Below are 21,536 nucleotides of genomic sequence, written 5' to 3'. Positions count from 1 at the left end.
CATGATGATTTAGTTCAATCGATGTAAATTGGTTTGCGGCTGCATAAAGCGGGTTGACATTTGGTACATGAAATCTGGCGTATCTTAACATTATTTGGTCGGATGAAATAATTCTGTTTTCAACAGGATGTGGTACTCTCTTATTACGGATGATACCAGTGGTATAATACGGTATATATTGTGATTGAACAAGAGGACGTTTGATAATTGGGGGAAATAGGATAAAAGAAGCAACAAGAAATACAATCAGATAGAAATTCATTTTTTAGATTTCTGTAACTGATTTGAATTTAAAGACCAACGAGGTGAAATATTTTGAAATACAGACTTTAAACTTGAATTTTAATTAGGTGGGATGTAACACCCAGAGTATGTGGTTCTTCTTTCTCAACACAAAAACTAATTAAACAAACACTATGGCGTCAGAGAAGAACGAAGATGGCGTGGCCAGAGATAACTTCACGTGATATTGAAATATTAGAGAGTTTTCGCGTTACGTTCCGTTAAAATAACCGGTACGCTATTCGCGAGAAATTACCGTAATCGATTATTGTAATAATGAATCGGTTACGCTATTGCCTAGCAACACCGGCGTTAGCGTACACGATTATCTGAAAACGCGAAAACTCTCTATTATTACATATAAACAACGCCGAAGTAAAGTCACTAGATATACCCATTTTGGGTCCGAATGTACTTCTCTCTCTAGCACATGGTCCATACGTATTGCGGTACTTTGTATATCTAGCGACTTTACGCCGAAGCTTATCACAGCGTCACATGTGACAGGCGACGGCAACAAAATGGGCGGGCTATTTAAAAATGTAGATAAAGCAGATCAGTGATATTAACGGCAATAACAAAATAGGTGTGATTTTATGTGTGACTTCCCTTGTGACTAGTTCTACCGGGACATTTTTTTAACATTGAACATAGCCCATACTTATTCCCTATGTTCAGTTTTAAAAAACACAGGTCAATGCAATCAGTAATCACGTAAGGTAACGAAAATAAGTACTTGACAGTTTAAGAAAATGGTCAAGTTGTTTGAAGAAGAAATACACATAATGCAGTTATTCTATGCCAATCAGAGCATTAGACATGTGCGTGGCATTTCCAATGCAACACATGATAGACCAATTCCATCAATCGGAACAATTTTTAACATTATTTCAAAATCTCTGGTGTTCGGTATAGTTGGTTGCATAGCAACTCACAATGCATTGATCTGTGTATTTTAAAATTGAATATAGGGAATATGTATGGACTATGTTCAGAGTTTAAAAAATGTCCCGGGATATGATAAATCACATAATGTGAACGTAAAATAAGTTCTTGTGAAAAAATCATATGATTTGTCATGTGATAAATCACATAATGTAAACGCGCCCTAACAAAGGGGCAGGGTATGTGTCGTCGACTGTTATTTTATTCAAAGGGCGGTAGTCAACGCATAGTCTCTTTCTCCCGTTTTCTTTTTGCCTAATAAAACGTGGAATGCATACGGTAATTTTGACTCTTGGATAATTTTATGTTTGAGTAACTGAATGAGAATTTCCCGTATTTCCCTTCTTTCAGTTTCTGGGTACTGTCGAGGTACGCACGAAATTGGAACATTGGAGGTTAATTTAATTGTGGCAAACATGGTTGATGTACGACCGATCTCTTTGACAGTATTTGCAAGACACTGAGACATTCAACCGAATTTAAACAGCGTGTTTGTACAAATTGTAATTTATTGCCGCGCTTGCAATATTCGGTATCAGCGAGCTCGGTAAAATTTTCACCCATTAATATGTCTAGGTACACTTGATTTCAAAAAAATAGCGTAATATTCCCCATGCAATGTTAGCTTTGTTTTCATGGTTACATTAAAGTGACAAAAGCCCGAATCATCACTAAACTAGAAGGAAGGTAGCGTGTTGCCTGGAAACAGTTGATAGCGGGCCATTTATATTAGGAAAATATTACAAAAATCGCTCTCAGCACTTATACGCTATTTTTTTGAAATCAAGTGTACGTCTCTGACGCATTTCGTTACCAGAAGTAATTCGATATGTTTCATACATGGAGGTAGTATTAACTACTATTAATACTACCTCCATGGTTTCATAATGTTATAATGATGATATTTATTTAATCCAGCAGACTGGAGAGGCTCTGTTTTGGCTACAAAACAATACATTAAATTAACTAATAGGTATACAGGGTGTTTTTCAAGTTGAGGCGTTCCTTGTACTATTGGGGACAAAATACTTTGGTCGGCATTCTTCTGTCACTTCAAAACAAATTAATGTAAACCAAGCATTAACGTCAAGTCAATAGCGATGACAATTTCAAATTATTGACTTTTCTCTTGTCAAAAATGTGGCACCTTCCACCATTCAAAAATTTAGAATCATCTCCCTTGTTTCTGGAGGATTGTCCATGGGCCAAATTACCTTGTGGAAACCTTTTCAATTTTTCCTCCTAGTAATATCTCCTTCAGTTGTCCATTTTTCGGTCTTTAACATTTTGCAATGATGAGTTTGACAGTGACAGTGGTTGACAGTAGTAAAAAATAAGGTTAACCGTCCTAATGCTTGCTTTACAACTTTATGTCAGTCAACTGACTTTGACGACCAAAGTAATTGGTCCCCAATAGTAACACGAGGTACTATACATTATTCTTAAGAATTTTAGCCTAAATCTTCTTAGTAAAATGTTTGTATTAACGGGGATAATTGATTGTATCTTTTTATTGTTTTTTAAAATTTTTAGTCCGGTCCTGTCTATTTCTCCGCAGTACTCGATTAATAACTGACGTGGCCCAGGGTGGTGTCTTTCTGGAAATCGCTCTGCGTACTCTCTGGACGCCGCCCCTGCATTCTGATAACGTGATAACATTGCCCATACATTAGCAACATATCTGTGAGCTCATTATTTTCGTAATGATAAAGCCATTCCGACTAATTAGGTGACAACTCTGACAGTATTTTTGATTAACGTCCATGCTCATTTGATTTTTATTTGTCAATTATAATTTCTAACAAATCAGCGCAAATTTGAGCAGGACTTGTTTCAAAAATTTCATAAAAATTAACTTATTGTATCTTCACTGCCGTACACATTTTACTGAGGTGATTTTGGCTAAAACTCTTTAGAACAATGCATACTATCACATGTTAAAAGGAACGCCTCAATTTCGAAAACACCCTGTATAAGTAATAAACAAAATAAAGAGGTGTACAGAATCACTATTGACAACAATACTACATACCAAGTCCAATTAAGTAGTATGTGACATGGGTGACTGAATCTTTAACTCAAAGCTCAGGAAACTATCATTAAAAATATCTAATAATTATAATAATTAGGAATCAATTCTTGTAATCTGTTGTAACAATTACTCATGCTAAACAATGGTGAGCGAAGAAGGTGACTGGTGTGGGGTGTATCATAATAGAAAGTACAAGTTTTCCTGGTATTAAACACTGGTACATGTATGTTTAGTTGTCCTAAAGTTAACGGTGAAAAAGTAAAGCCATTAATTATTATCAAGGATAATATCTACGTATGTAGATAGCCGATGGTAGCTAAATAAATATTGGGAACCCGGGGAGTTATGGGTCTTGGCCTTGTCGACTGTGATAAGCTAACACTTGCTTCCCAGATCGACGAAACATTCCGTGGTATATTTGTATCATTAACATCGATAGTTTTAAGAAACTTCGCACTGCCCTTAGACACAGCCGAAACAAAGTTCACGTGTAGATATTCCACCGCAGGTATTTTAGGTGTTTTAGTTGAATTGGGGCAAAAAAAAATTACATGAAGTTTGAAGACAGACTGGTACCTCTTTAAAATGTTCATTTTTTAATGAAGTATTTAGAGGACCATTTTCTACCGGATCCACCTTTGTTATTTTGACAACGAATGGGCATTGAAATTTGGGAGCACTTAATGATAAAGTTGTCTTGCTCAAGTGTAGATTGATTTTTATAAAAGTTGCTATGAAAGGCTCTTATATCCAACATAGTCAATACCCTGCAAATATACGATTTGGTATAATGTTTGCATGTTGAATATTGTGGTAAGCTTTTGGCGGCATACCTGATAAACAAAAAATTGATAAACTTAAAATAAAAAAGTGAAACACAAACAGTAATTTTGTCATACGTTTTGGCTTTCTGCTGATTCCTTTTCCAAAGCTCTTGGTTCCACTGCCGTTTTCTTGCATTGTTTTGACACACAACTTATCCGGCTCCTAGCAACCGTTCCAGCACCTTTTCCAAAGTCTCTAGGTGTGTATCGAAAGTGTCTGTGACGATAATGATATCGTCCAGGACGCCGATTCTTGAAGTTTGTGAAAAATATCACCGGTGAAATTTTGACCACGTGATCTGTGATTATCACGTATTTTCATATTTGAAATTCTTGAAAAATTTTATCATATCATATCATCTCATTTACGTCATTTTTTTTCACTTATATCTAAGGCGGTGATATGCATGTGATATTAAATAACAGTGACGTTTTGCGAATATAAAAAATTGTCGTCTGCGCTGATAAAAATTAAAATATGGCAAATATGGAAGAAATGGTTGCAGTTTTGGATGGTTTCCAAGAACTAAATCAAGGGCATCGACGGAGATTTTATGAACACAATGATCCTTTCGATATTTCTGACAAAAAATTTATAAAACTATTTAGACTCAATAAGAATTTGGCTGAAAATCTAATTAATTCCCTTGAAGAATTTATCGACCCCCCTAGCAGGTCTTCTGCACTGTCTACAACTGTGAAAGTGTTATCTACTCTCAGATTTTTGGCGTGTGGAGGCTACCAGACAGGAGTTGGGTATAATATTCACTTGGGAATAAGTCAGTCCTCTGTGTTTATAAGTTTAAAAGAAGTTACACAAGCAATTAATACACACCTATGCAATGAATGGGTGCACCTTCCTAGAAACATGGCGGAAATAAATAGTGTAAAAAACGGGTTTTACCAAAGGTACAATATGCCTGGAGTCATGGGAGCAATTGACTGTACTTACGTGGCAATTGCATCACCATCAGGAATAAATCCAAATTATCCTGAATACGTTTATCTTAATAGAAAACATTATCATTCCATCAATGTTCAACTAGTCTGTGACGTAAATTTAAAGATTTTGAATGTTAATGCTCGTTATCCAGGAAGCACCAATGATGCATTTATTTGGAGAAATTCGAGGATTCGACAAGCTATGATAGCACATCATGGGCGGCATCCTAACTCAACTTGGCTTTTAGGAGATTCTGGATATTCGCAACTGCCATGGTTGTTTACACCAATTTTAAATGCGGAACCGGGAACACCGAATGATCGATATAATATTTCTCATAAACGAGCACGCAATTGAGTTGAACGATGCAATGGTCTTTTAAAGAACAGATTTCGTGCACTTCTGAAGCATCGAGTTCTTCATTATTCACCGGAAGCAGCATCAAGAATAATTAATGCAGCAGTAGTCTTACATAATATGTGCCTTTATCATCAAATACCCGAACCAGATAGGGATGAAGAAATTATAAATGCTGATTTTGGAATAATTGATGAAGATATTAATAACGCTGCCAATGTCAATCAAAATATTTTACTTCTCAGAGGAGGAAGAATGCTGCGCCAAAGGATTGTAAATGAATATTTTGCTTAAACGTTTTTATTTGTTGAAAATAACATTGGACTATAACTATAACAATATACCTATTGTAATAAAATAATTATGTTATTTACCTACTCAAAATATTTTTTAATACACTGCACTAACTCTTCTTGGGCCACAGTCTGCCTCTTCAACAATTCTAATTTCTTTCTATAGTATTCTTCTTTGATTTTCAGTTTTCTGTCGCTGTTTGCAGCAATTTTACTTGCTGGGGTATTTTCAAGTGCGTCTTTAATTTTTCTCTTATTGGTAGAAGCATTTTCCGATATAACATCTGGGTTAGGAACAACCTTCAGAATTTTTGCATTGCTGGAATTTCCTTCGTCATTGGTTGTTCCTGTAAATTTGGTGCCGGTGTCGTCATCATCGGTAAAATCACACGCTGACTCGTCCACAGAGTTGTGGCCATAAATCACAGCATTTCCCAAAAGACTTGCCACTTTTTCTTGTATGGGATTTAATGATGCTGAAGAGGGACCACCGCCTGTTCCTTCAGCATGGTTTTTCATTTCTGCTGCTTTAGATTTAGTCCCTCTTCTTAAATCTTGCCAACTTTTTTTCCATCCTGCACCGTTCTTGTTTGCACCCCCGATAGAATTTAATTGGAGAGCTAGCTGTTCCCACTCTTCTTTAATCATCCGGTTAGTGTAATTGTTCAACTGCTTTCCACTATTTAGGAGCGGATTACTGCACATATAATCACTTAAACTTTTTTTTTGTTCGTCTGTCATATAATGGTTTCTTTTTTTAAAAATTATTCTTGAATTTTCCATTTTACTAACTTTTAATAACGGATTTTTGCCCAACAATCAATAATAATTTGGTTCCCTTGGCAACGAGCGGATGACTGCCGATCAAGGTAAAGCGATTACTCTGTTTTTTTTTTATGGCGAATTATGATCCGGTATAAAAGGGTGATAATTTGGACTGGTGTCATATATCATATCACAATTTTTCAAGAATTGATGCAAACCATTCTTATGATATGATAACTGATGATATGAAAATGATATGATATGATATGAAAATTTTCACAATTTTCAAGAATTGACCTCCAGGTATCCGAAAAAATAAGATTGGAGTTTTACGTTGATTTACTTGTCTATTGGCATTTGGAAGGTGCCTAGCGCGCCATGAAGGCCAAATTACATACGACAAAATTTGAAAATGGCTCTTCCGGGGAGGCTGAAAGCAGTGTACTTCCGTGAACATTCCTCCACCGGAATCTGCAATACGCACTTCGAATGTCCAAGGTTGTTATGAAGCGCCCGTTACCTAACAATGTCCGTCATGTTCGGGATTGGATACGCGGGCCGTTTCGATATCGCGTTAAGCTTCTGGTAATTGACGACGAACCGTCGCGTGTCGTCTTTCTTGGGGATCATAAATGCCGGAGAGTTCCATTCGCTCTCGCTTCGCCGAATGACACCAAGTCGGAGCATCTCTCTCCATTCTTTGTCCATCTCCCTTTGGACATAAGGACTAACACGGTAGTTCCTAGATTGGACAGGATTGGCACCCTCCTTCAGTTCGATCGTGTGCTCGATCAAATGGGTACGCCCGAGCTGGACTCCCTCGATCGCTTTGAAATGGCGCGCTATAGACCGTTGGAGTGCTTGCTGATGGTGTGCGCTCAAGTCGTCCCAAGACTGCACGCTCTTGATGGAGCATAATTTCAGTCCGCTGCCGCCCGTGTCGCCGGTCAAGGAGAACTTCAAGTCACGAATATTAGGAAGTAGACCGAACTTCTGCCAGAATTCGCGGCCTAACATCAGTTAGTATCGTACCGACGGGATAAAAAGTACGTCGCTGATGCAGCATGTTCTTGTCGTTGAACGGGGTCGGTATGGTCCCGGCGCAGTTTGCAATGATGTTATCCGCCAGTGCACAGCTCGTGGTGGCGCGCTCCCTTGGCTCCAAGCCGAGGGCCTTTAGCTATCAACACCCCTCCTAGTTTACGATTATGTACATGCGAAGTTCCGATATCTAGCATCCCGTAAAACTTCATCCACACCACCTCCACGGGCATATAAATGACGTCGTCGTCCCTAAAGCTACTTAACCAGTCGGGTATCCTGGTAATTCAAGATAGGTGTGCTGCTAGATAGTTAAAATGAATATGTACTCTCCATATCTAACCCCTCCTCATTTTAATTGAAAAACCAACTATACTCAGTTACGCAGTTATAGTTATTGTGCTGGAAGAAAAATTTATATTTACATTATACTTGTATAATTATATTTTATTATGTATGTACATATACAATATTATGTTTATAATATTTATAAAGTAGTGCATATTTCCAGTTAGAGGTTTCACTTCAAGATCAAATCCATTCTTCTTTCCTTTTGCAAAAAATTCTCTGTGACGGAATCGTAAAATGTGTTCTTCATTCTAATCTTGCTCAAAAGTTCCTTTTCAATGGACAATAGACTAATTGTTAATTGATGATTACTTAACGGCTCATCATATTTGATTGCTTGTTAAAAAATAATCCCGTTGCACAAAACAATTTGATGATTCCTTAATCGTTCATTTCGTAATTGGTCATTAATTATAAGTGAACTTGACAACACCGCCAAAATAGTGCTCTGACTGCTCTGATTGGTGATTCATTTTTGACATTTAACGCGGATATTCGTTTGTAGCGTCCTAACCTGCCGTATTAATTGATATGGAAGCCAAAAAAAGGGTTAATTTCACCCAACGTGAAAAAGAAACTCTCATTTCCGTTGTGGCCAAGTGAGTATTTACGATTCTAATGAGAATGTTCGTGTGTTTTTATTATTGTTACAACAAAGCCCTAACATAACCTAAAATCTCAATTTGTCCGCTTCCAATCCTTTAATCCTCTATTTTAGTTATAAAGATATAGTAGAAGACAAATCAACCAAAGCCTTCATGGTAGACAGAAAGAAAAAAGCATGGGAACAAATTGAAAATCATTATAATTGCTCGGCTGAGACTGGACCTCTAAACAGCAAACAATTAAAAGTGCTGTATGAAAATTTAAAAAGAGAAACCAAAAAATCTGTGGCTGAGCAACATGTAAGCCTAGAATAATTGCTGGGGTCAGAAGTGAAAGAATTTAAGCGTTTTTTTTTTTTAATGAAAAATGACAAGTGAAAATTATTGTAAACAACTGGAATTATAAAGTTTGTCCAGCGAGAGATTGGTTGACATAAGAGTCACTAAATTCTATGTAGAGAAAGTACTACCTAGCGCACGTAAAATTTGAAATATATCCTTCAAGCAGTAACATTTTTGTCTTGAAATTTTGGTCTCATTAATGTATTCTAGTGCATTTTGTAGTGTTGGGTGAATTTAAAATCTCCCAATCTCACTGGATGAAGTATAACATTACAGTATATAATTCAAGTCCATTTTCTGCCTTAAAAGGATGTAATATAGCTGTTAAAATTTAATTTACTATTACTTATATAATTTAACTTCAATTAATTTTAAAATTCTGAAAATGCGCTTGACCTCTTCACCCCTTCAATTGCAATCACCAAAAATTGATAACAATGCAACATTTTTGTTTGTTTAATTAATTTATATAAATCTAGCATGGCAACTATGAAGCAAAATTATTAGAGCAAGAGGCAAAACGCGCTGCGAATAATAATAAGGTAGCAAATTTTTCTAATATCTTTAACTCAAGGCAGTTGTAAATATTTGTTTTTGTCATTATAAAAAAAAAAATTAATTAAACTTTAAGCGAGAAATTTCTAAAACGGGTGGTGGAGCTGCTGATCTTGTTTTATCTTCGGAGCAAGAAATTTTGTTGGCTAGTATTAGAGAGCAAGTACAACCGTTGCAAAATGAATTTGACAACGCAGCTGACTACTTTAGTAATTTACTATACAAAATAATTATATTTCTATATTAATTTTAAGCTGTGTTGATAACAGATGAAACGGAAATTGTGAATATCCTTGACCCCGAACCTGGTCCCTCTCATCAAGATCCAATTCGTGTAATTCAATCCCAACCATCCAAATTGTCCAGAAAAAGAAAACGTGCTGTTACTGTAACAAGCGAAGATTTGAGGAAGCAATATTACCGGGAAAAAATTAGAAATGAAAAAATTCAAAGAACCGTTTTAAATTTACAAGTAAAAAAGTTACGTTTGGAAATAAATAAATTAAAGCATTAATACAATTTAATATGTACTTTTATTTATCTGGCAAATACGGTAGCAATCAATGCATTTCGCACTGCGTAATTTGGGTTATTATTGTTCCCTTCGTGGAAAACGAATTCATCTTCTTCCTCATCATCAATTGGTTCAAAATAATCTTCAATCTCGTCATTTTGTTCCTTACAGATGTTATGTAGTACTCCACAAGCCACAATCACTTTGACAGTAGTGACTAGTTTGAGTCGTAGACCATTTTTTAAGCAGGGAAATCTGCGCTTAAGAACTCCAAAAAACCTCTCCACTGTATTGCGAGTAGCGATATGAGCCCTATTATAAGCCTCTTGACTGGCATTCATTTGATTCACAGTCACAGGCGTTAAAAGATGCGGTTTACAGGGGTAACCACTGTCGCCTAGTAAGAAGCCATTGCCATATCTACCCATACGAAATTCAACAGGAAGAGGGGAATCGTTAAATATAGTACTGTCATGCACGGATCCTGGCCATCGAGAAATGATATGTAGCAGTTTTAATTCGGAGTCACAAATCGCTTGAACATTGATGCTAAAGTATCCTTTCCTGTTTCTATATAATTCAGCAGTGGGTCCACCAGGGGACTGGATACTCACATGCGTGCAATCGACCGCACCCACAACCCGTGGAAAGCCAGCAATTTGGAAAAATCCCTGTTTTGTTGCCATTAATTCCTGATTGTTATTGGGCATCTTTATATATTGTCGTGAAAGCCGTGCGATTTGACTAGTAACACGCCGAATTATTCTACAAATATTTGATTTGTGAATATGCATGTAATCACCAATTAACTCCAGAAAACCGTCTGTGGCATAAAATCGCAGTGTAATTAAAATCTGCGCACGTGCATCGAGAGATTTATTTCTACGGGTCCTTGGTTCAATTGCGTCCCCTATTAAATGAACTAAATTCATCAGTGTTGTTTTGTTAAGACGAAATCTTTTCTTAAACTCAACATCATCGTGAAGTTCAAACGGATTTTCTCGATCACGTATGAATCGAATTCGTCGTGCTGGTCTTCGTGGTGGTTCTACGTCATGTTCATCACTGGATGTAGAAGACAAGTCGGATAGCATCATGTGTTTGTATTTTTAAATTATTTTCAACAAATATACACGTACACACAGGATAATAGAAATTAATATTTGGTTAATTGCCCAAATATCATTTATTACATTAATCAACGATTAACACTTGTTTAACAATCAATTAATGTTTGTGCAACGCAAACTTGTCTTAATTACTCGTTAATGATAGATTAGCATTGACGTTTGTTAAATATTTAACAAACCGTTAACAAGCTGTTAATCATCCGTTAATAATTTATTAATTTTTAATTATTCGTTAACAACCGATTAATGGCCAATTAACTTTTGTGCAACCGGGCATAAGACTGGAGAGTCGATCTTGACCTTGTGTAGATCTGCGGCAACTGTGGATTCGTTTTAAAGCTGAAAACGATCTTCCAGCGGAAGCAGTAGTTGACGGAATTGTCATTATCAATTCTGGTAGTTTGAACACTTTTTTAAAGCCTGAAGTAAGATCACTTTCAACTAAGAACTGCAGTAACTCATGAACTGTCTTATTGTAGAACTCATCCGAACAATAAAGTACCACAAGTTCATTCTTCAGTCGTACATAGTCGAACATTCCGGCATAAACGTCTTTTAATTTATTAATGAGGGCTTCTGGAAATTTTGTCTTGAAACTGGTATACTTTTGCTCATAAATAAGGTGAAAATACTCAAGTTTCTTTAAAGCCGCAAGCCTTGTTTCTGTGTGAACACAATGTTGTCAATTATTTCGAAATTCAGTTGGCGACATGCATCTTTTCCTATACAACACACAAGAGGTTTCATTTAGTCGGATAAATATTTTTTGCAACGAAAACGTATTGCTTAGCAATTAGAGGAGAAAAATTGGCACGATAAAAGCACGACGGCCGTAGGCCGGAGTTGATTTTATCATGCCAATTTTTCGAGTCAATGGCCGGTTGCACAAAAGTTAATAAGCCATTAATCGGTTGTTAACGAATAATTAAAATTTGACAACTGATTAATGGATGGTTAATGGCTTGTTAACGGTTCATCAAATATCCAGCTTGATTAATGATTAACGGCCAATTAAGGCTACTTTGCGTTGCACAAACAATAATCGATTGTTAAACACTCATTAACGGATGATTTATTTAATTAGTGACAGTTTTTTATTACGTAAGTTTGTAAAAAATATAAAATAAGTAAATAATAAATAAAAATATACAGGCACATGATGCTATCTTCTTTGTCAAGTGACGAAGATGATCAAGAGCCACTACACAGACTTCCGCGACGAATTCGATTCATCCGCGATAGAGAAAATCCATTTGACCTAAATCGTCTAAATAAAGCAACGGTGATGAATTTAGTGCATTTAATTGGGCATACACTTGAACCAAGAACTCAGAAACAAATCTCTCGATGCACGTTGTCAAATTGTAATTACACTTCGGTTTTATGCCACAGGAGGCTTTCTTGAGTTAATCGGCGACTGCATGCACATTCACAAATCGAATATCTGTAGAGTAATTCGTCGTGTTACTTGTCAAATAGCACAACTTTCTCGACACCACATAAAAATGTCTTGTAACAATCAGAAATTGATGGCAATAAAACAAGGATTTTTCAACATTGCTGGTTTCCCACGGGTTATAGGTGCCCTCGACTGCACTCATGTAAATATCCAATCCCCTGGTGGTGCCAATGCTGAATTGTATAGAAACAGAAAAGGATATTTCAGCATAAACACACAAGCAATTTGTGATTCGCAGTTGAAATTAATGCACATAATTGCTCGTTGGCCAGGATCTGTACATGATAGTACCATATTTAATGATTCTCCTCTTCCCGTTGAGTTTGGTATGGGTCGATATGGTAATGGTTTCTTATTAGGCGACAGCGGGTACCCATGTAAACCACATCTTTTGACTCCCGTGTTAAATCCAATAAATGCCAGCCAAGAGGCTTACAATACGGCCCATATTGCTACTCGTAATACAGTCGAAAGATTTTTTGGAGTTCTCAAGCGGAGATTTCCTTGTTTAAGAAATGGTCTGCGACTCAAATTAGATACCACTGTGAAAGTGATAGTAGCTTGTGGGGTGTTACATAACATCTGTAAAGAACAAGATGACGATATTGAGAATTATTTTGAAGAAATCGAAGATGAGGAAGAAGATAATTTCATTTTCAACGAACCCAACGACAATAACAATGTAAATTATGCAGTGCGAAATGCATTAATTGCAACAGTATTTGCTAGATAAATAAAAGTATAATATTTTAGTTTTTTAATTTATTTATTTCCAAACGGAGTTTTTTAATTTGCAAATTTAAAACTGATAGGGATTGAATAAAATGGTCCGCGGTATCATAAACGGAAAATATATTGAAAAACAGTAAAACAGTAAACAAACATATACACACTCTCGTCGGCTAGACAACACTACACAATACTACCAACTTAACTTATACCAACTGTGATTTGGTAACAAACTATACAGCACGTTACGATTAACGTTTATTTTCTAACAAAAACAATTCGCTGTAATTTTTCATTTTTAATTTTCTCAAAATAATATTTTTTTCTTAATTCTTCGCCTGTTACCGTCCTTTTTCTTTTTTTCGAAACGGGTTTGGGTGGGGATACGGTCACGGGAGCATTACTTTCTTCATTAGAGGAACCAGGTATGGGATTAGGGATTTCAATTTCATCTGGTATATTCGTAAACAAAAATCAAAATTAGTATAGAAACATACTTATTTAGACCAGTAAAATTACTAAAGTAATCAGCCGCGCAGTCGAATTCGTTTTCCAACGGTTGGACGTGGTCGCGAATACTGGCTAGCAAGATTTCTTGTTCGGCAGACAAGACAATGTCTGCCCCTCCTCCCCCAGTTTTAAACAGTTCTCTCTTAAAATCATTTTTAATTTATCTATTTTTTTATAAACACAGTGATAAACAGGAATGTTTATCACTACCATGATTTGGATATACTAAAAAAATTTGGTGTGTACCTTATCAGAACTCGCGGCATGTTTTGCTTCTCGCTCCAACAATTTTGCTTTATATTGTTCATGCTAGATTATATAAATTAAACAAAAATAGTTAATTATTATTTTTTCGCGTACAAAACCCGCAATTGTTTGCTGCTTCTCGATCCCGTTTCCTCGCACGCGTTAAAATTGGTGGCAAAATCTTCCCACACGGAATTTTTCTTTTGGACCATAAATGCTTTCGTGTATTTATCTTCCACTATATGTTTATATCTGAAATAGATAATAAAAGAGGACTCAAGGATTGGAACAGGAGGAATAAAGATTTTAGGTTATGTCATGGTATCACATTCATAACAGATGAAAGCAATAATAACAAGCAGGAATACTTCAATAGGGATTCCGAATAAGTACTCACTTTGCCACCACAGAAAGAAGCGTTTCCTTTTCCCGCTGCGTAAAATTTCTGCGCTTCGTCTCCATTTTCTTTATGATAAATGTTAACGTCAACCCTACGTCAACTAGCAGCGTACCTAACTTACCGACTATTTTCCAGCGTTGCCACATTCACCTCTAATTAATGGCCAATTATGAAATGAACGATTAACGGACCATTAACTAGTTTTGTGCAACCCGATTTTTTTTAACAAACCGTTAAAGTTGATGGACCGTTAGTTAATCATTAATTAACAATAGCTTTGTGCAACCTGGCATGTATACCAGCTGTCAATAGTGTCAATAAAACAAACCGTGCAATTCACAGTCTTGAAAATTTCATGTCCATTTTTTTACTGCCAACTGAAACAGTTATTGTTGCTCACCCTGTATTATACCGGGTGTCCACTCTCAAAGTCGAACATAGGCAATTAACACTGTGCAGAATTAAATTATAATATTAAAGTAATTAACAGTTTAAGCAGTTTTTATTATAAATTCATTGAAAAAATTACAATGCCGTTCCTACCTTAGTTATTAATAATAAATCTAAATAATTTGCTGAATTTAAATTTCCCTTTATTTCAAATGTTATTAAAAATCCCAGCCCAGATAGGCATTTTTTGAGAATACCGAGTTCTAGTAGGAATATTTACTCGAGGGTTTTCTTCAGCCCAATATCGCGTGTTTTGAACATTTGGTTCGTTATTTAGTGTAAAAGTAGATTCGTCTGTGAAGCAAATGGTCGACAGAAAGCGACGATCATTAGCACGCTCCTGTATTTCATACCAGGTTTCACTCTTACTTTCTTCATCAACAGCAAAAATCTGTTGATGACACTGTGTCTTGTAGGGATGATATTTGTACTTCCTGAGGATATTCAGTATCCGCGATTACATATACTTACTTCAAGAGAAATTTGTCTTTATCTGTATGGAGTAACAACTATTCATTTTTCCGTAAATAATTTTGACAGTAATTTACCAAAATTCGCTGACTTAACCCAACAAATTGCTAAATTTTTTGACAAATGCTGTCCAATTTGAAAATCATGGCATGTCATATTTAAAAATCGCCAAGTTTTAAATTAGTATTTTATAGCTATTAAGACAGCAAGGGTTTTATAGACGATTTAAAAATCGAGATCGTAGTTTAAATCAGAGCGACCGCAGGGAGCGAGGATTTAATAGATCGAGATTTTTAAACTATAAAACACGCGTTGTCTTCAAGATTTTTTCTAACACTAACATCTTATCAGAAATTTTAATAAATTCAGAAATTATTCGAGGCGCGTCACAATACACAAAATGCGGAGGTTGCCGTGGGTACTATGGTAATAATATCAACAAATTTGGAAAAAAACAATTTTCATCGTTGAAATGTGCCAAAACGTTCCAGAAGAAATAAGAAAAAAGGGGCAATTTGTTACCAATGAAGTCTAAAAGTGCATACGAAAAGGTGTATGTTTCGTTTCAAGGCCGGAACAATAAAAAAAAAGCATCACGGAGGTAACGGAAGATGTCATTTTGGCTTTTCTTGATATGGGGTAAGCGTGTAGAACTTCATTAAAAGTTAATTCACACTACGGGAAGAATCATTTGAAGAAAATGTAAAGATTGCCATTTTCGATGGCCGGGCACTTGCATTGGATGAAACAGCAGAAGTTAAAGAAGAAGATGTTATGAACAAGAGCACGAAGCTAATATGGCAATTCCAATTCAATAATTGTACTTTTCACTTTTGTGATAATTACTGTAAAAATGATGAATAAAATGTTACTTGAATGATGTGTGTGAGCGTATTTTATGACTCTATAAAATACGTTGCTATTGACGACGTGTCTTATAGAGACAAGCGAATTTTATGGGAAACATAAGGTGTGAGCTCAAATGCACCATGGAAACAGTATAAGATATTAGTGTTAGAAAAAAATAAAAATAGCACCTTTAATCTTATTATTAGTATCATGTCAAGCGCAATAATTTTATCTTTCTATTGATACCATTACCTTATCTGTAAGTTCAATTGGCGATCAGGAATCAGCAAAAACGTTCAATACAATGTTAATTGCCTATGTTTGAGTTTGAGAATGCACAGACTGTATGTACAATTATACATGACAAATGTTTTTTAATTTTTGATTATTACTATTTTGAATTTTAATATTTTTATTTCTATTTTCTAATCGTGCGCCCCAATGAACATTTGACATACTCCTCAAAGTGGTCAGCATTATATTAAAATCCTCTTCACAATTTGAATTGGAAGACAATTTAGAAATACTTGTAATATAAGTATGCCTTAATCCATTTTCAAATTGCTCAGTACTGGGATTCTTACAGCAACCATGTTGTTGTCTTACGACTGAAAAAAAATTCTCAAGTGGGTGTTGCTGCAAGTGTCTGGTCAATAATTTGGAAACACCATAATCTTCCCTCAGTTCTTTTGCCAGTAACAGAACACTGTTTATGGTAATTTGCCAACCATTTAAAACAAGGAGGCTCCTACAAACCTAGCACTTTCAAATTTTTTGTACATATCACTCATGACTTTCTCATGAGGCGAATGTTCAGAAATGCCATATCGCATTTTGATTTTATTTGTCTTTAATTGAAGACTGTTAAGGCAATCAAAAATTGTGTCCATATCTTTTACAAAAACGGAAGTAGCTTCAGAATCGGGTCCCACAATTCCTAGGTGTTTCATTACCAAAAGAGCAACACTCATTGCATCACTAAAAATTTGGGTTGCGTACTTCACCTTCATAGCGTTAAAGTTATTAATATTAAGGTGGTGGTACCCAATTTTTGGCAAGATTCTCACGCGTACTGGATGTAGTGACTCTACTGCAGTCTTTATGTGGCGCCAACTAACAAATTTGCCCTCCCATACTAAATCGTATTTGCGCAAATTATTTCTCATTGATTTTATCAAATGAGGTACTATCGCGGCCATCCAAAAGTGAACGTTTTTTTTTATAGTTTGATTTTTACTTTAAATCATAGGCGTCCTAAAATGTCAAAGTTTGACACTAGCGATAAAAAAATTATCGAAATTATTTTTTTTAAATGCCACAGCAAGAAAACAGGCTTGAGAGACCAATGCGAATAGGTGTTGGAAAGGTTTCTTTACTAAAGTTTACTTTCACTTTAATAATGTATTAATTACTTCTCAGTCTCATTTTTATTATTACAACTTTTTATTATTAAAATAGTAACGCCTGCTGCACGAACGCCAATGAATACAGCCTGATTTAATCTAACGAAAAATACGGAAATTTTCGCAAGCTATCGTTCACTTTTGGATGGCCGCGATTGTACATCATAAATGAAGTAAATCTTCGTGCCATTTTGAATAAAATAAGGCTTCTCCTTACATATATTTAATTCTTTGGCCAATCCTTGGTTTAATGGGCCCCGATCACAAACAATAGATTTCACCATCAATCCAACCTCTGCAGATGCATCAAGAGATTTTAGCACAATTCCTTTAATTTGTCTTGAGATATGTTTGGCACCTAAAAGCCAATAACGCATCCGTTTTGTTGCTATACACATCTATTGATTTGTTACGTAAAGTTGACTCAAGTTGCAAAAAACCACTTTGCATTTGCAACAGCACTTTTATGGTATTAGTCATTTGAAATTACTTTAAAACTGTACTTATATGGAAAATATTCAATCCAAACTATGATTTTCTGGTCCCTTTGTACCTTTATTTGGTTCAAAAATATGAAAAAAATGCTGTTGCAAATGACAAGTGGTTTTTTGCAACTTGAGTCAACTTTAGGTTCACACTTTCTTCATGTCTTTTTTGCCTATTAATTTCCTTCATCTGCATTTCCGTTAAAAGAGTATCACATATGTTTTTTTTCTTTTTAATTTGGGACAGTTTAGTTGTGATTTTCCTGACCTTCTCTGGTTCCTGCACCTCTTCGTCATCTTCACTAAGTACGTTTTCTCTATTGTTAGGAACTAAAATAAATTAATTACTCCTATATAATATAAAAGTAAGCATATCATAATAGGTGTAATTTGGTGTTTTTTTCTTAAAAATTGTCTAATAATTGGAAATATTTGAAATCCATGGGGGATTCTCCAGTCCCTTGTCACCTAAATTATCCTTCTTCTGCGCATACTTAGCTTTTAAATAGCGCCACTTATCATTACACTGGGTAGCTGTCATCTTATAATCACAACCTTGCAATTTCTTCGCCAATTCTGTCCACTTATTTTCACTCCTCGAGGTGGTTGTTTTAAAATATTCGTTCATTTTGATTCGTTCATTTATCAAGGCAACAATTGCCTCCCGTGTCCATTTGCACTTATTGGTAGTAGGTTTTTTACGTTCGTCAGTCGGTTCGGGATTGGAAGTGCCTGGTTCTTGCTGATCAGTCACCCTCACCTCATTATTCACATGTAGACTACGTCCACTACTAGAATGCATTTTTTTAAATATCCTTAGATAACAAAATCCCCAAACTATAACATTAAAATATTAAGAAAGTATCATAGATTGTGTTGGTAATATCTTGAAGCATTCGCGCCACTGATTCTCATTGGTTGTTATGAAACCCACGCGAAAAATAAATTATGAGTATGACATTTCAAATTTGAAATTGTCAGTTCTGTCAAAGTGGCATTTAGATTTGCGATTTTTCATCTTTAGAGCTTTGTTTTGCGATTCTCCGGTTTTAAAAGTTATTAGTTTTGATCGTGTTGCTGTTTTGATCTGTTCCGTTGCGATTTTTTGTTGATTTTTTTGAATTTGTGAAGTGAGTGCGTGCCTCAAGAATCTAATTACAAACATCGAAAATGATACACGTGCTCTTTCCATTTTTTAAAATTTCGCGCCGGATCTATTTGTTGTAGCGTAGAGTGAACATTTTTAGTAACATTTATGCCAAGCAATCTATGAGTGGACAGAGTTTAGAAGTTGTGGATCAACAAAATGTATATTGCCAGCTGAAACATCAAAGAATAACTAATAAATGCCAATACTGATTATATTCATAGAGTATTATTACCAGTTTTGTGTTGCAAGCAGACTTTTCCTTCGTCTGAATAAAGCATTTTACCATTTGCCAACATTACTGGTGCGTACTCTTCAAGTGAGATTTTTTCCATGACTAATTTATATGTACCTACCTACCCTTGAAACTTGAAATCACTCAACACAGCTTAAATATTAATATCAAGAAATTTATATAAATTCAAATTGACAAATGTCAAATTACTCCGTGGAGCGTTTTTCGCCGGTCTCTGTAGTACGGCGTTTTTAGTACACCCCGTGCGTTGTTAGGGTGATATTTATGAACGACAAGACGGACATCTAGATTGTGTCCAGTTACATTTATGAACGATCTTTTGTGTGATTTTCGCTCAGTGTGTCACTCGAGCGACGTATATGAACGCACCCCTGATGATTAAGCATAATGTCTACTCTTTGTCGCCCAAACATTTTCAATTGAAAAAAACATTAGCATGATTTTTAGTTTTTTCGTGTCTCTGCGTAGCTGTACTTAAATGGTTAAGATCATTAAAACCATGTCTACTCCACACACTTCCTTCTGAAGAAATAGAAAACAAGGCCAGCAGAACGACTTATTCCTTTTTTCGCAACCAGTTAGAATCGTATTAAACTGTAAAGGACCTGGGGCGGAGCTTAGCTTGCGCGGCCTTTAATACGTCAGTGGCGTAGAGAAAATGACAATCACTGGGAATCACGACAGTGGCGCATCATGGGGAATTTTCACCGTAGAATAAAACGTTTTAAGCAGTTTATGATATAATCCATAATAATGAATAGGGAATTTTTGCCAGATTTGGAGGCGAAGTCTAGCATTATTATTTTATAATACTAATGTAATTTATGCATGCAGAATTGTGGATAAAAGTATTACACGTAAAATCAACTTTTTATTAAATTTTATAACTCCTGATTGTTTCTAACACACTGATTCGTGTTTCATAAATGCGATAACGCTGGCTATAATTTCGCGAGCTTGACTGTAAAATTTTCCCACGCTGGCCAAAAGTTTTATGCGAAGCCATTCCAAACAAAACCTACAAAATTCCGATGGTGTTAGTTAAGTTTTCAATTCATTTCATTTACAAGTCAATTGCTATTGAAAGTGAGGTTATAAAATTAATTTTCCTATTATTTTTTTGTACTTACGAAAACACTGTAAAGTTATCTTCAGTTAGCTTGTGAAGACAGATTTGAAGCCTTGGGTGAACTTGGTAAGCGTATAAAGCAAAGTGGTATAAATAAAATTGCACTGCATAAACATGTAAACAACTCTCTGACAAATCTCCCCTATTTTCCGGCGAATGGACTCGACCACACAGATTGGTTTTGCGCGCAGATCACGTGACCGTCCCTTTACACTTTATTACAAGTCTAACCATTCCACCGTCTTGTATTGAGCTGTTGAAAAATTGCGTGTGTATACTTCTGTCTTGGTTTTATGTACTGTTTTTAACAGCGGTAACTCTGGAGTAGGTTTACCATTACTTATAATGGACAGTTTTTCACCGAAACTTGGCGAAGAAAACTTTTTACCTATCTCGTCCAACACTTGCATTTTGGGTATGTGTCAATTATCTGATAAATACTAATTATACTCGTAGTTAGCAAATTGAAATTCACTGGCACTAATATTTTGCACTTCCGGCAACTAACATACCGTGCCTTCAAATAAATTCGGAATTAGAGTAGGCTTTGATTTTATTATGAAGTTGGTAACATGAAATTTTTAAAGGCACAGCAGTGACCTTGGACAGCACAATACACGTGTTTAAACGTCTATTACCAACCGTTAATAGACAAAATATATAAATAACAGCCTACTCTAATTCCGAATTTATTTGAAGGCACGGTATTAACAAACACACGCACCATTGACATTATAATTTTAATGGACGGAGCCTTGCTTGCAGAGCAAGCGTAAAGCAGCGGTGACCACATGAATAAGAGATAGCTAGTTACAGTTTTGGTAAGTTAGTGAAGGACGTACAATAATGACCACGTGACTTGAGGCAAAAGCGCCAGTTACAACACAATCTCGTTTACGATTCTTACTGTTTTTTTTTAATATCACAAGTTATTGCAATTAGTGTACGGATACACTGAAAAAACATACAGCATTTTTACATTTTACTTATTTGGTAAAAGTATAAAAGTAAAATACAAAAAAAAAA

At 35.6% G+C, this 21,536-nt stretch overlaps 1 long non-coding RNA gene across 1 annotated transcript; it reads right to left on the bottom strand.

Moving 5' to 3' along the window:
- Positions 1-20,099: 20,099 nt before the first annotated feature.
- Positions 20,100-20,739, bottom strand: LOC138126405 (uncharacterized). Its single transcript, XR_011157800.1, has 2 exons — positions 20,512-20,739; positions 20,100-20,399 (listed from the first exon to the last, which is right to left on the bottom strand). It is a non-coding gene; the product is annotated as an uncharacterized lncRNA (long non-coding RNA).
- Between the last annotated feature and the right edge of the window lie 797 nt (positions 20,740-21,536).

This window comes from Tenebrio molitor, chromosome 3 (genome assembly GCF_963966145.1).
Source record: "Tenebrio molitor chromosome 3, icTenMoli1.1, whole genome shotgun sequence".
Taxonomy (NCBI): Eukaryota; Metazoa; Arthropoda; class Insecta; order Coleoptera; family Tenebrionidae; genus Tenebrio; species Tenebrio molitor.
Note: the sequence above shows the minus strand (reverse complement) of the source record. Positions and strands in the feature narration are given on the sequence as shown.